The sequence below is a fragment of the Myotis brandtii genome, unplaced genomic scaffold (assembly GCF_000412655.1).
Source record: "Myotis brandtii unplaced genomic scaffold, ASM41265v1 scaffold547, whole genome shotgun sequence".
NCBI classification, from domain to species: domain Eukaryota; kingdom Metazoa; phylum Chordata; class Mammalia; order Chiroptera; family Vespertilionidae; genus Myotis; species Myotis brandtii.
In genome coordinates this window covers 2,572,821-2,587,566 of record NW_005370024.1, presented here as the reverse complement: position 1 = coordinate 2,587,566, position 14,746 = coordinate 2,572,821, and the positions used below count along the sequence as shown (strand labels likewise).

At 38.9% G+C, this 14,746-nt stretch overlaps 1 long non-coding RNA gene across 1 annotated transcript in view; it reads left to right on the top strand.

Annotated features, from left to right (window-relative positions):
- The first annotated feature begins 7,245 nt into the window (after positions 1 to 7,245).
- The window catches only part of LOC106728152, a 19,900-nt gene continuing 12,399 nt past the window's right edge, over positions 7,246 to 14,746 (top strand). Inside the window, exons 1-2 of the long non-coding RNA XR_001364409.1 lie at positions 7,246 to 7,257; positions 9,601 to 9,603. This is a non-coding gene — a long non-coding RNA (uncharacterized LOC106728152). The remainder of the gene's footprint in view (positions 7,258 to 9,600; positions 9,604 to 14,746) is intronic.

Here is a 14,746-nt window from a genome sequence, read left to right as displayed (position 1 = left end):
CAGAAATCTTACCTTGCTGTTCAATATTTTTCATTCAAGATTCTTGATATTAGTATAAAACTTTCCTCAATCACAGTCTCCAAACTCACATTTTTAGGTTAAAATCCATTCATTGTCCTTAGACTGACTATTTCTTTAGACTGACAATCAACACGATTCAAAGACACTATTTTCAGAAATATTTCTCACTCTGAAAAGTAAGCAAATTTGCCAGGACTGTTACTCAGAACAAAATCTTAATGGTTCAAAACTATCAAAGCCATTAGCCACTCTCACCAGACTGCTTCCAATAAAGTGTATTGGGAAGTGTCGTGGTCAAACGGGAAACCAGCAGACATCAGTTCTATTCTGGGCTTGACTTCTGTGTGACCTTGAGCAATCCACTCCATTTTTCTGCAGTTCAGTTTGCTCAGGTTTCAAAAATTGCAAAGATAATGCCAGGATGTTGTGGAGAGTCATCAGATTAGCAAGACGCTTTGGACCTCTGAGACACAGCTAATGTAGAAATAGAGGGTACCAAAGGCTTGCCTCACAGCAATTCATCTTACATTCTATGACTGTATTCTTCTTTTTCTTTTCCTTACTGCATTCAAGCTCCGAGAATTATTCTTTTCAAATACTGCTTTGTTCTATTTGAATTGTTGCTCGGTTACAAATGATGAGATAAATGCATACTCTACTGAAATCAGTTCATTTCGATGCAAAATGCAAGGAAGATTGAGGGGGTACTTATAGAAAGTAAGTGATTAATTTGATGATAATTCATAATTTCCTGAATATTAAAAGGGTCTCCTGGCTTCTGTGTCCTTTTTCTAACCATACAGTCTAACATTGTTTTACTAACACCGCCTTATATCTACCAAGTGATTACTAGCTGCCAGGCATTTTGCTGAACACTTCGCTTGCATTATCTCATTTAGTTCTCTCACAAGTCCCCGAGAGGTGTTTTTATTAGTGTCCTCATTTTACGGACCAGAAAACTGAGTGAGGATTAGAAAAAAATCAGTCACTCCAGTTGTCAAGAGCATCACTGTCATTCAACCCTGGATCTCTTAGCTTCTTGCCACTAACTTATATTTTCCCCAAATGAGTGATTGCCAAACATGAGTAAGCTGTTGAATATTTGCCATGCTTGTTAAAGATGCAGCTTCCTGAGACACATAGAAGACAGTACTGATACTATGGCTCATTCATTGCATGTTAAAGGCACATCCAGGAGGGGCCCTGCTGTGGACTCAGTGAGGACTGAGGGTCAGAACAAAGGCCATAGATAGGCCTCCTGTTGCCATGTTGAGATAAGTAGTTGGGCACAGCAAATTTTATGACACTCAGTTATTGGCTGATTAAGCAAGTGTGACTAGAAATTGACAAAATGAAATTGTGATTATGCACAATTGGTTCAATCCTTACTGGCCTGTGGCTGCCATGGGAGATTGCAATAAGAGTTACTGTAAGTCAGGGTTTCTGAACCTCAGCACTGTTGACATTTTGGACTAGATAATGTGTGTGTGTGTGTGTGTGTGTGTGTGTGTGTGTGTGTGTGTGTGTGTGTTGTGTCTGTGTGTATATTGGGGAAGGGATTGTTCAGTACATTGTGGGATGTGTATCAGTATCCATGTTCTCTAATTACTAATAGTGAATAGCCTGCCCTCCCCAGTTGTGAAAATTAAAAATGTCTCCATACTTTTTCAACTGTCCCTTGAGCAGCAACTTACTCTTGCTGGAGAGTCACTGTCCTATGCTCTATTGGATGGCTCAAGACACTAGGGAGGTCCCACTGTGGAAGTCTATTTCCCCCATAACTCTTCTTACTTAAAAAGAATTTGTAAAGACTCCAGAGTTCAATAAAACCTGCACTTTGCACTTAAGACATCTATATTCTGGTAAAGAAAATACCATATTTGCATGTATAATAACAATATAAAGTGTTAATGGCTGTGAAAACTGTAAAAAAAATTTCCCACCCAATCGTAGCTTCCCACCTGAGACACCTGGAGAAACCCTGCATTTAGGGACTGGGGTAGAAAAGCAATCCAAACAAGAAAAGAGAGAAGACCAATCCAAAATGAAGCCTGAGAACCACAGTTTGTAAAATTCGTGGAGGCCAATCGATGGGTGTTAGGGGCATGAGTCGGCCAATAAGGCTATGTGTTGCACAGAGGGGGAGAGAGAGGATGTGGAACAGCCAGGAGCCTGAGCAACCAGCCTCGTTGGCTATAACTAGAGCACTTTGAGCTGAGGGGGCAGCAGGAAGATGGCAGCGAGTGAGGAATGACAGATGAGACAGTGAAGGCAGAAGAGAAAACCACTTTGAGAAAGCACTGTTTCAAAAAGAGTGAAAGTTGGTGCGGAGGCTAAGGACCATTTAAGCTGATGTAGTCACAGAATGGTTCCAGGACTAGACAGGTTGGGTCAGAACAGAATAAAGGTGTGAAAAGTGATGTGGCTTCAGCAATTAAAGGTCCTTTGACAATTTTGCACTGCACAAAGAAAGGTCAGGAAGCAGTTGGCCAGGACTCCGTTTTTTTTTTTTTGTTATTTTAAAAGCATGGAAAGAAAAACAGTCACAGGTATGGATCTCTTCTTTTTGGCTGACAGTTCCTTGAGAAATCACAGAAATAAGAGGCCTTTCTCTTTAGGCCTGTAAGAGCCAGATAGCTCTTTAAAACATTGACCTTTCTCAGGCCTGCAGTTGGTGCTGTGCTCAAAAAGTTTATCAACTGCCACACTGGGACAAAACAAGGCAAAGCAAACCAAAACACTCAGATGTGTAGTGTGTACTGATTTCAGTCGTGCAAATACTTCCCCATCACTCATTTTTTTAAAAAAATTGAATTTATTGGGGTGACATTGGTCACTAAGATTATAGGTTTCAAGTGTACATCTCCACGATACATGATCTGTATATTGTATTGTGTGCCCACCACCAAATTGAAATCCTTCTGTCACCATACACTCAACCCCCTTTATCCTTCATCACTACCACCCCTTTTTTTCTCTAGAAACCACCGTACTGTTGCATGTGTCTAGGAGTTTTTATTTGTTTTTCTTGTTTGTTCATTTATTGCTTTCAGTTTTATATCTCATATTTGAGTGAAATTATATGGTTCTTAACTTTTTCTGACCTCATTTAGCATGATATTCTCAAGATCCATCCATGTTGTCTTAATGGCATTATTTCATCTTATGGCTGAGTAGTATTCCATTGTGTGTATGTACCACATCTTCTTTATCCAGTCCTCTATAGGAGGAACTTTGGTTGTTTCCATGTCTTGGCCATTGTGAATAATCGCTCCTGTTAAGATGCCATTAGAGCCATTGGAAAAGGGATTAGAATGAGGTGCACTCCATGGATTTTGTGAGCCTCTGTGGATAGCACATGGGTGTGGCCTCAGTCTCTTCTAAGTCATGCTTCCAGGAGCACCATCTTCTGGCATGCATGCCTTGACTAAATATTTGGGTAGAACTAAGAATTTCAAGGGAAGCACTCTCCAAGTGTCCACTTGGCTCCATGTCATATTTTCAATTTTTGTGGCTTTGCATCTGTATCTCCACTTAGAATGTGCATGAATGGTACACTCATCAAGCACAACGCCAACTTGGAACTTGTAGGACAAATGTGATCCACCAAAGATTATTTTTTAGAACAACAAAAAATAAACCAATAGGAAAAAGGTGGCAGAAATCAATGGCTCGTGAAAATAGAATTTAAATTGGTAGCCTTTGTGGTTCAGTTATCCAGAGGAGACTTTGATTTCATGCCTTTGGACAGACAGTAGCTGCTGTGCTTATCTGTGTTGTTCTGTTGCCATGGCCATGTGACAGACAGATGCACTCCAGGCCCCGGGAGCAATCTGCAATCCTGACAATGGCTTAAGACAGAACAGTTTCTATTCTCTGAGCAGGGGAGTGGGGATGGACAGAACACAGGGCTGAATTCACTGTATCTAGAAGTTCTCACATTTAATTCCACTGAAGTTACCCATGAGACTGGGGCATTGTAAAAAACTTCCCACATAAGAAACATAGTCTTGGAGGAAACCTTCATGTACCCTTGTCTTCTGTTTCTTTTTCATTACAGGGGTTCCAGGAATAAATCTGCTCTACCCATCAGTGTCATCAATCTAAGATCCAAGTGGCCACACACATATTATCCAATTACCCACTAAAATGTTTTTGGGGAATAGTTTTTAAATAATATATTTTCATGTTATCAAAACATGTAAAAAAAAAAAACCTAACAGTGAATAATGAAGGAAAGGAAAAACACCTAAAATCTGAGAGGCCCCTATGTCATTTTGTCTTTTTTCTTTCTAGCTCTTTTCTATTGGTTTTCTACTATATCATTTCATCCCCAAGGTGTTTAGAACAACAGTGTGTGTTTCCAGTTCATATCCTACTATTGGAAAGAAGTATTAGTGGGTAGATGCCAATGAGAGAAATAAACATGTTAGCATATCCCACTTTCTACCTTTTCTGGTCCCAACTCTGTAAATCACAGACGTGAATACAGGCTGGTGTAAACAGTCAGAATATTTAATTCCCTCGTTTGAACTCAAGGAAAGTGTGGGTTGGAGGGCTCTCTGGGAAAGAGCGCAGACCTTGTGTTTGTTTAATTACTGGATGCTGTTGAGTTACCTCATTAGGCCCATGCAGATTTAATGATGCTTTACTGAGGGCGCATTGGAAGGTCCCTGCAGAGGGCAAAAGATTGTTTTCCTTGAATATTTCTAAGGCATTTGTAACCTCTTCTCTATAATTGCCCTATTTGTTTATGACTTTCTTTTAATAGCACAGGCCTTTTCTTAAATGATTGCATTTTTAGCCTATCATCATTCCTCTTGCACAGCTCTGTGGATTCTTCTTGCTGAAGAGCTGATGACCCATTGTTACTGAGCCTCTGCACCATGGACGGTTGGGGTCACTGGAATTTCATCTGTTTACCCCTTATAACACCTGCCCCAGTGACCAGTAATGGTGACAATCTCTGGCATTTTCAGGATTTGAGAATCTATCGATAGACTTTTTCACAAACGTTAGCTCAGTCTATCACCCCATTGCCGGGAAGGAAGCAGGATTTTATTGGGGATGGTGATACAAGGGAAGCATTTGGAACAATATTTTGTAGCAGTTTGGAGGTAAAGGTCAATCATCTGTTGTCTTGAACTTCTCTCAACATTGTGTTTTGTTTTTTTTATCAGAAAAGAATCCATTATCTATTTAGACAATATCCTTTTTCACAGAAGTCTTTAAGATTGTTTTTGTAGCTGTGGCTTAGCAGGACAGAGCTGGGTCATCTATGAAATCATTTCCTATGTGTCTCAGTGCTTCTCTTGCTGTTGATGGTAGATGATGGATCAGGTTTTTATGGCTCAACATAACATCTCTGGTGCCATGGTGATCTACATGGCCAAATCCCAAAGGAGGGAGGCTTCTGAGGACTGTACCATCTAAAAGCTCAAACAAGAAGGTGCGGCCATCAGAGAAGTCCTTTGGGAAAAAATGCCTCTGCATTTGAGTTGGAAGTCACATTTCTAGACTTGCTCCTCTAATCTCTGATGTTAGCAGTAAGCAAATGTGCTGTTAGGGTATCAGGACTGGAGTAGGCTAAACTAGAATTGGATTGGGAAAGGTATGCTAATGGGCAATGGGGTTTATACATTTTCATGAAATAAAACAAATAACTTGCTCCCTTGGGTGGAGTCAGAAACATGGCGGCTTCTACCCCTGGGTTTCATTCAGGCACCAGGATGTTAATGTTTTTTTTCTAATATTCTGCAAGACTCTCACTCTTTTATCCCTGATGAATAAAGGGCGACTTTACCAAAAGTTGTGTGTATCAGGGGTTCAGGTAATAGTAAGGATGTGATTATCCCATCTCAAATGAGTCTTAGAGAGATTTTCCTAATATTCATAAGGGTTCAGATTTAAGATGGAATTTCAGTCCAATTCTTTTGATATCAGGCTTTCTAACTATCAACCCAATTTTAAGTCCCCTCCATTGCTGTTGTGCCTGCACACAGAGTGTTCAATAAAGCTTTGTTGAACTGGATTGAATGAAACTGGAGGCCAAAGAGGAATTTAGATCTGCCTTTCCAATAAAGGCAATTTTCTCTGTACCAGATTTTCAGCTTCCTATTCTGCCTCTGAGTTCATTTGATAAGAGACTAGATTTGGGCTTGTTTTAGTAGATAAGTTCAGTTAATATTTGTTATAGGAAAGTGGGATTAGTGCAGATAGGTGGGGAATGAATTATACATTCTCTGTGCAACTGAAGGTTGTTAGAAAAACGTGCAGCTGCCAGTGGTTTCTGAGTGAGCCATGAGCAGAGAAGGCTGGAGGTGATTTCCAAATGTTCCACTTTCTATTTATTAGATTCACTTTGGAAATGGTGAACTGGAATGATTAGGTTCTTCACTCAAATGAAAAAAGAACTTTTTCAAAGAGAAAGTGACACATATCTATGTAAATATGGAGAAGGCAATTCTGAAGGCTGGCAGAGAGTGCAGGCAAAGGGGGTTGGAGAAACACAGGAGCTGAGTTGTGGGTATATTGAGTCAATATAGGTAAGAAGCCAAAAAGAAGGGTGAGACATAGGAAGAGTCAACTCAACTGGCAAAACAGACCCTGGCAAGAGAAGCCATTCTAATGCAGAGTCCAATTGACACTGACAATATTACAGGAACAGAAACTCTCTGTACAATGCAACTTGAGGTTAAGATTGGGTAGTAATAATAGCTAATAGGGCATCTTTCATCCTGCAATCCCATGTGCCAGGTACTGTGCTAAGTACTTTGCATGAATTACCACATTAAATACCCCCATGGACCCCTATGTTCCAGGGACAATCATACACAATTTACAGATGGAGACATACTCAAAATACTTTGATCTCTTTGTCCCAACTTATAAGCCCAAAGTGGAGAACTCAAATACAATCTCAGATAGAGTTGGTGTTGGACTGTTATGGATCACAGTGCATCATAGTGCATGTAAGCTTCTTTGGAAAGGAAAACCAGAGAGTGAGCATGAATGTTATTTGAAGTGCTCTATAGGGAGATGCATTTGAAGCACTAAGACTTGGGATTTTTATGGGGTTCTTAAGTCCTTTTCTATCATTAGGAAAACACTGTTTTGAAGAGGAACTATCCATTCCTCATCAGATCATGGGGCTCAGATTAAGGATGATTGTCTTTCTCTATTTAGGATTGACTTATACAAAAGCAGGGAAAACATGGACAGGTAGATACTAGTAGGGTTGACCATGTTGTTCCAATGAGAGAGGCAAAAGAGGGAAGATTGTTTGGTTGTCACTCATTATTATATACCCTATCAGTTCTGTTTCTCTGGAGGATCCTGGCAATATAATTCAGGATATGGAAGTATAGAAATTGGATCTTTCTAGGTGATGCTGATACCCAGGAGAGAAGATAGAGTAATTTCTAGCTTGTCCAAGGCTCCTTCTGTATAATTGTTCACTTCATGTTGCCTCCCAATAATAAATTCTACTTCACAATTTAAAAAGGAACTGCAGATTTGAGGTCTTCATAAAATTAGATGAGACCTAAATTTGGCAGCCAGGTCCCTACTCAGATGTAGAGAGAACCATGGGCCCCGCCAATGTCCAAGGGAAGGGAGTCTCTGCTGTTTATTCAACACATACTATGCAACAAGCATGCTCACACATCTTATCTTTTTTTAATCTTCACAAAATATACCCTTGTCTCCACTTTTAGATGACAATCAATGCTGCTGAAACCCAGAACTCACATTCTCACCATGACAACAAGCTCGCATCCTAAAACTGGGCCAAAGAATGGATGGAATGCACTCCCAGATTCTTATCCAAAACTCCTAGTAGGAGAGAGTCCAGGGGGCTGAGATGTGTAAGACTGATGGGTTCTGCTTAGGACCCTGATTCCAGTCTCACATCTCCTGCCTTGCCTTGTGCCTCTTTATCACCAGCCCCATATGCCTATGTGGTACACATGAGCCCGGGGAAGATGCCAGGCCCTGGCATGCAATGCTTGTTTTATAGCCAAGCACACCTGCTTCCTGCAGCTTGCCAGACCCTTTAGCTACTGGCTGTTGGGATGGATGATTTTCTATCTCCCTTTAGACCCCATGCCTGTATTTAGTTTGCATAGAAGAAATAACTCCTCTATCCCCCCCTGTCTCCTTCCCTCCCTCTCTCTCTCTCCTTCTCTCTTTCTACCCATGTCTTCTCTTTCTCTCTCCCTCTATCCTTTCCTTCCCTCTTTTTTTTTTGATAGGAATTTGTTCTCATTTTACAAAGATAAAAAAAGAATCAAAACCTTTTCTGAATGCTTTTGCTGACACTTGTAGATAGGGCCCATTTCATGCAAAAGGCCCGTGCCTCTGGCCTATTCCCCTTCATCCTTCATTTGGTTCTCCTACCCATCCATTTTCCTTGTTGCTTTTTCTTCCTGCAGGATTTTCACCAAGCCCTAAACACAGGTGTTTGTTCTGACTGATGCTCTGCTGTTTGTCATGCAAATAGGATTTTACTTGAAACATAATTTTAATTTGATAGATGTTCTGGTTGTTTGTCATGCCAGCAAGATCTTGCTAGCAGACATTTTTATCCAACTTTGATAATTCCCACATTCCCACAGTTCCTCCAATCATTTGGTCTTGTTATGTAAGACCCAGGATTTAGTGGAATTAAAACCACTTTGATTATATTCATTAAATTCATCATCCATAACATTTTCACATACCTCATAAATGCATCTTTATAATGGATTTTTTAAAATGGCTAAAGATAACAATGATTTTTCAATGTTTGAAAAATACATATGTACACATACATATATACATATTTATACATATGTATGCACATATACATACATATCTACAATGCTATGTTCTTGAGTTTACTTTTCATTTATATTCATAATAATAAGACTTATTTTGTTCATTGATAAAAACAAACAAGGGATCTAGATCCTGATGTTGAGTTTCAGATACAGAGAAGAACATCAGTAGTGAAGATCTGGGGTTGTTGGAATGCCATATTCCTGGATGGAAAGGTGAAAAGAGTCCGTAAACAGCTGTAATGCAGAGTGCAATAGGAGTTGGGGTGTGCAGAGGATGCTAGGGATCAGCCCAGGGAGCAGAGGAGGAGTGCCTCATTATCTCAGGATAATTCACACTGAGGTCAGACAACTAAAAGTGAATCCATGGAAACAAAGAGGCATATTTTGGGAAGAAAATAAAAGCAAGTTTGACTGGGATAATGTATGAGAAATGAAACTGACTTTGAAGCTCATTGTGATGAGTTTTTCCTGTGTTATATTTAAAAATCTAAGCTACAAGTGCAATTGAGATTTAATTCGTAGGATGAACAAATAATAGATTAAGTTGGTTTCATTGTTTTGAAGGTGGCTGCATTTTATTATAGACATATGGGATTGGGATAAGTATTCTTTCCTTTCCAACAGTTTTTCATACCACAACCTTAAAGAAAGAACTGTTTTAAAAAGTATTTAGTACTTTAATCACCATTCCAAAAGCCCTTCTTAATCTTTTGATAATCAAATTAGTTGCTTTTGAGATACTTTAGGATTCTCTTTATAGTTTGTCCTTTCTTCAGTTGTTAACTGATTAAATTCTGCCATCTTCTTATCTACCAATGGTTTTACAGAAGAATTGGAAAATTCTGTAAGACCACTTTTAATACTGTGTATTGTATTCTTCAAGTTGGAAATACCATATCAAAACAACAGATGCATTTATAACTGAGAATCGAACCAACCAAAACATTGACACGGCATATCAAGGTGAATGCCAGTGTTAAAAGAGAGATAAGTGAGAGTAGTGACTCATATTATAGATGACTATTTCATTAAGAAACATTTTTTAGATTTTTTTCAACTTTTGCTTTCCTTGAAACTGTGTGACTATGGGGGCAAAAACAGGAAGAACTGAAGCAGCTGTAAGATCTTCAGTCAAGAATCACATCTAAGGGGTGTTTGGTGGGTTGGCAGCAAGAAGAAAGGGAGTGCTCAAAATCCAAAGATGCAGGAAATAGACCAGAAAGTGGAATGTCAGGGTCACTGGCTTATTCCACAGGCCCTGGGTGAGGCTTACATTTGCTGAATGTGGTTGCTTCTGGGGGCTGAAGTAGAAATGATGGACACCCTAATATTGCCATGATATCAGAGATTAGCCTGTAGGAGGTTGTATTAGGGAGTGTTCTTAGGGTCCACACCTGTGGCAGAAAAAGGAAGGATTTGGCAGAGGGTGATGACAAGTTGCAACATAGTCTTATCAGAAGCTTCAGCCAACCTTTGGAGGCTGGGATGAGCCTTCAGAGTTGCTCTGAGCTGAGGGTGAGGGATCTGATTATGCCTTCACATTGAGCAGTCAGTCCCAGGATGTTGATATGAGTTTGGGCAGGAGCCCTGTTTGGTGGAGGCAATCTCTATAGGATGCTAATGGGTGAGGCTGTCTGGGAGGACATCCTTGAAGCTTGAGATGATAATAATAACTTATGTTTATTGAAAGCTTACTATTTACTACATGTATGCCATCACTACTTAAGGTACTTCATTTGAATTAGTGTTTTTTTTTAACTTATAACAAACTTATAGAAAGATGCTGTTTCATCCTCACTTTAAAGATGATGGAATTGAAGTTTAATTAATAAATGGAATATCACTGAGCCTGCTGTTTATAGTCCAATACCCTGCTCAAATTATCCCCATTTATTAAACAACTCCGGGGAAGTCTCCCTCATCACCAAGCACATCACATGAGCTATCCTTCTTCAAGTCACACATTCTTCATCCAGCACATTGTGGTACCATTATTTCTTCTTCTCCTTCCACTTTTTTTAAAGTTAAGTGTGCCTTACACAGCACATTTCTTCTCTATTGTTTCCTATAAGGAAGGGATACCTATTGCTCCATATTACAGAGGAAAACATGAGATCATTTCTTCATTCATTTACAATGTCAAGAAGTAGATAATCAGCATTATTGTAAAACATAAAATGTTCAAAATTTAGGAAGTGTCAGTAATAAACCCATTAAACAAAGTAACTTCCCTCAGCAAGCTTATAGCCCAACTACTTACAGAAGTTAGACGGCTCCCAAAGTCATAGATGAGGCAACGGGCAACATTGGGGCTGTCACTTTGACCTGTGGACGCCAGAATCCCCATGCTTGCCCCTAGGCCACCTGAATCTCAGGCCTTTATTACCACCTTCCGTCACCTGAACACAAAAGGAGGGGCTGCTCCAGGAAAATCTGTGTTGGTCCTTCCAGTCCCCACATTAATGGCTTTATAAGGCAAAGCCTCCTAATTCTCAGTTCTTCTGACCAATTGCTTGTATCTTCACACCTTAAGGCTTCATGCATTTTTATTTATAGCCTTATCTATAATAAGCCTGGAAAAATATGATTCGGATTTTGAAGTGATGATTTCAGTGCAATGCCTACCCCCAGGTAGGAGCATGAACCAAAATACCTTTAGCACTTTTATTCTACCCTGGGTGCTCTCTCTTCTTCAGAAGCAGAGGTACCGCTGGAGTGGAGAAAATACCAAGGATGAGTGGAAGTGATACAGATGTCTAGAAAGGCCTGAAATAAGTAATGAAGAATTGATCCCTACAGAATGGATTTCCACAGTCACTACTGTACTCAGTGGGTGCCCAACAATGAAGCCTTTTTTACTGTCCTATCTGAGGTTCTCTTGGTTGATGGAAGTTGAGTGGCTCTATAAGTAGTTTTCTTACTCTCTACAGTTATGACAATTGTATACTATTTCCTTCTCAACTACTTGAGCTAAATATGTAGTAACTAACAATACTTAGGTAGTAAATGCAGACATATAGATATCCTGGACCAGGAACACGGGAAGAAACTACTAAATCTAATAATTGCTCAACTGTGGCTCTGTCATCATTTAAGAATGCCTTCTTTTAATGCTTTATATTAATTATGTTCACATATACTGAGCAGTTTTAAAATAACAGTGTAAAGGATGAGTTCTATCATGCCTGAGTTTCCTATTATGTGCAAGAGGTTATGTAAAGCAATTTTTAAATGATTTTATTTACTCTTCCAACTTGATACCAGATACAAATTATTTGAGAACCTTTAGATTTTAGAGGCAGAACCAGAATTTGGGCACAGGTTGTCTGTGGCAAAGATTGCTGAATTCCCTAGTCACAGTGGTTCACCATAATCCCTGTCGATGGACAGGTAGTTAAGTGTTGTTATATGTATCTGTGTCTCCTGGGTCTTTTGAGCATGGCATGGGGCTCTCCAAGGCTGGTTGGTAACACCATTTCTTGAGCTCCAACCATTGTCAGGCATTGGACTTGACACTGAAAAGGGAAATATAAAACAGATGCAGATCCTTCCTCAGTGGGTTATAATTTGTAAGGAAATAGTACTGTACCATTTGTAAGTGCTATGGCAAAAATATATGCAAAAATATGGCTTACATTATTGAATTTTATCATACTAATCACCTGTGAGATATACAAGAGCAGGTATTATCTCCTATTTTGGGGTCTGAGTTTACTCATTTGTCAAATGGATTCCTGGTTGATACAGTATCTGATATAAGATGGCCAAGTACTACTTATAAGTAGCAGACCGTACTTCTGGTCCAGTGTAATCTCATGTATACAACCTCATGTATACAATCTCATGTATACTATGCAACAACTGCTACTATAAAGTTAAAAAATACAATGAAAAAGTCTACCTAAAGTGCTATGAAAATTGGAGGAAAGTTAAGAAAAAGGGAAGGGATAAAGGAAAATATAAAAGTGTGTAGCAGGTCTTCTATGCATGAAGCATTTGGTATATTTTAGTTTTTCAAAGAGAAAGAGAAGTAAAACATTTCAATCAGGATTTCATAGCTAGTAAGTGATAGAGTCAGGAATGAAATTCATGCCCTTTTTACCCTCAAACCTGGCTTCATTTCACCACCCACATTCCCAGTCTCAGAGAAGGGCATTTTAGCTGAGAGGAAGACTATTTCTGGGGCTCAGGAGTACTGTAGTGTCGCTCTTAGGACAAAGACTAAATTCCATTTTTCTTTTTCAATGCATATCATTGTGCTAATTGATAGCAGGCCACAGTGAAAATAAAAACATTAACTTTACATCATTATGAAAGTTGTGGTCTTTTTCCTTTTGGTTCTGTTGATATCATTGATAATTGGATCAGACTCTGGATAGAATAAAAAATAAAGATAACTGTTCCAGCCGAGATGACTTATATATTTTGTTGCTAAATATAAGTGTTAACAAAGATAAACCACGTCTTTTTATTTAGGAAACCAGTGCTTGCCACACATTTCAAAGTAGAGGTTTACTTATAGGTGAAAAAAAAGGAGTGTTCATAAAACCAAAGGACAGAACTTATGGTAGTCTCTTGTTTTATTTTCTGGATTTTTCTGTGTCCGTTCTTTTTGGGCACCTGGAAAAATAGAACTTCCAAGGCCTTTGAAGTAAAATGGAGCTATCTGAATATTTCTGGTCAATGGATTATGAGCAGAGGTGATAAGGACCAAGCATTCAGTTACTAATGTGAGAGCCTCCAGTTCTCTCATTCTACTGGTGTGTTAACTGGAAATGTTTGAATGTTTGTTGCTTCACCAGCCCAGGTTCCTGAGTGATTCCAATGAGAAAATCCTCCACCTACACCCTCTGTCTTTGCTGATGTACAATGGACATGTAGTGTAAATAAGAAATGCAAGGGTTTTTCTTATTTTAAATATTGAGCTTTTGAGGTCATTTGTTCTTGCAGCCTATCCTGGTCTAGCCTGACTTTTACAAGAATAGTAATGGGACACACTTAGTAAAAATGTTGGTTTTCTTTCTCACAATCCTCTTTAATATCAGCTTTTTTATTTTTAAAAATTTATTTTTTAGAGAGGGGGGAAGGGAGAGGGGGAGAGAGAAACATCATGTGAGAGACATTGATTGGTTGCCTACCATATGCACCCCCACCGGGGATCACCCACAATCTGGGTATGTTCCCTGACTGGGAATCAAACCAGGTATCTTTTGGTGCATGGGATAATTCTCAAACAATGAGCAACACTGGCCTTTCTTAAAAATTTTAAGAGTGCTTCTTGAACTCAAAAGTACCAATTCCTACAGACAGAGAGTATTGCCTCTTTTATTTTTTTTTAGATCACCTCCAAATCTATTTCTGACACAGCAGAATTAGAAATAGAGTAATAAATCTGAAGGAATTATTTGATAATATTTGGCTTTGGATTTTGCATTCTGATTGGGGATAAACTGGGGATAAGATCAGAATTTCTATTTTATTTGGAAAGCATGCCAGTCAAAGGTGTCACTTAACACATGACCATTTTAAGATTTTCATTTCTCATGAAATCACATGGGCCAAAAGCCACATCAATCAATACAATTACTACGGCCTCCCGAGTTTCAAATATTATTGAGAACTCTATTTATTTTGGATTTTGCCATCCTTAGAAGCATAATAAAGCATGATGTACTGACCTCAGATTCACCTTTCTCATAAAAAGAGACTACAAAGAGATGGTTTTATGTGATTGAAAACCAATAGTTCAAAATTGAAAAGATAATTTACATAAAACAAGAACTCCAAAGAGTTCAACATAAAAAAAGCATGAAAACATTGCATTTTTATCACACACATCTCAGAAACAAAGGAAAACAATGCTTTGTCTTCAACAACTTCTAAGTCTATACAAAAATATCATATAT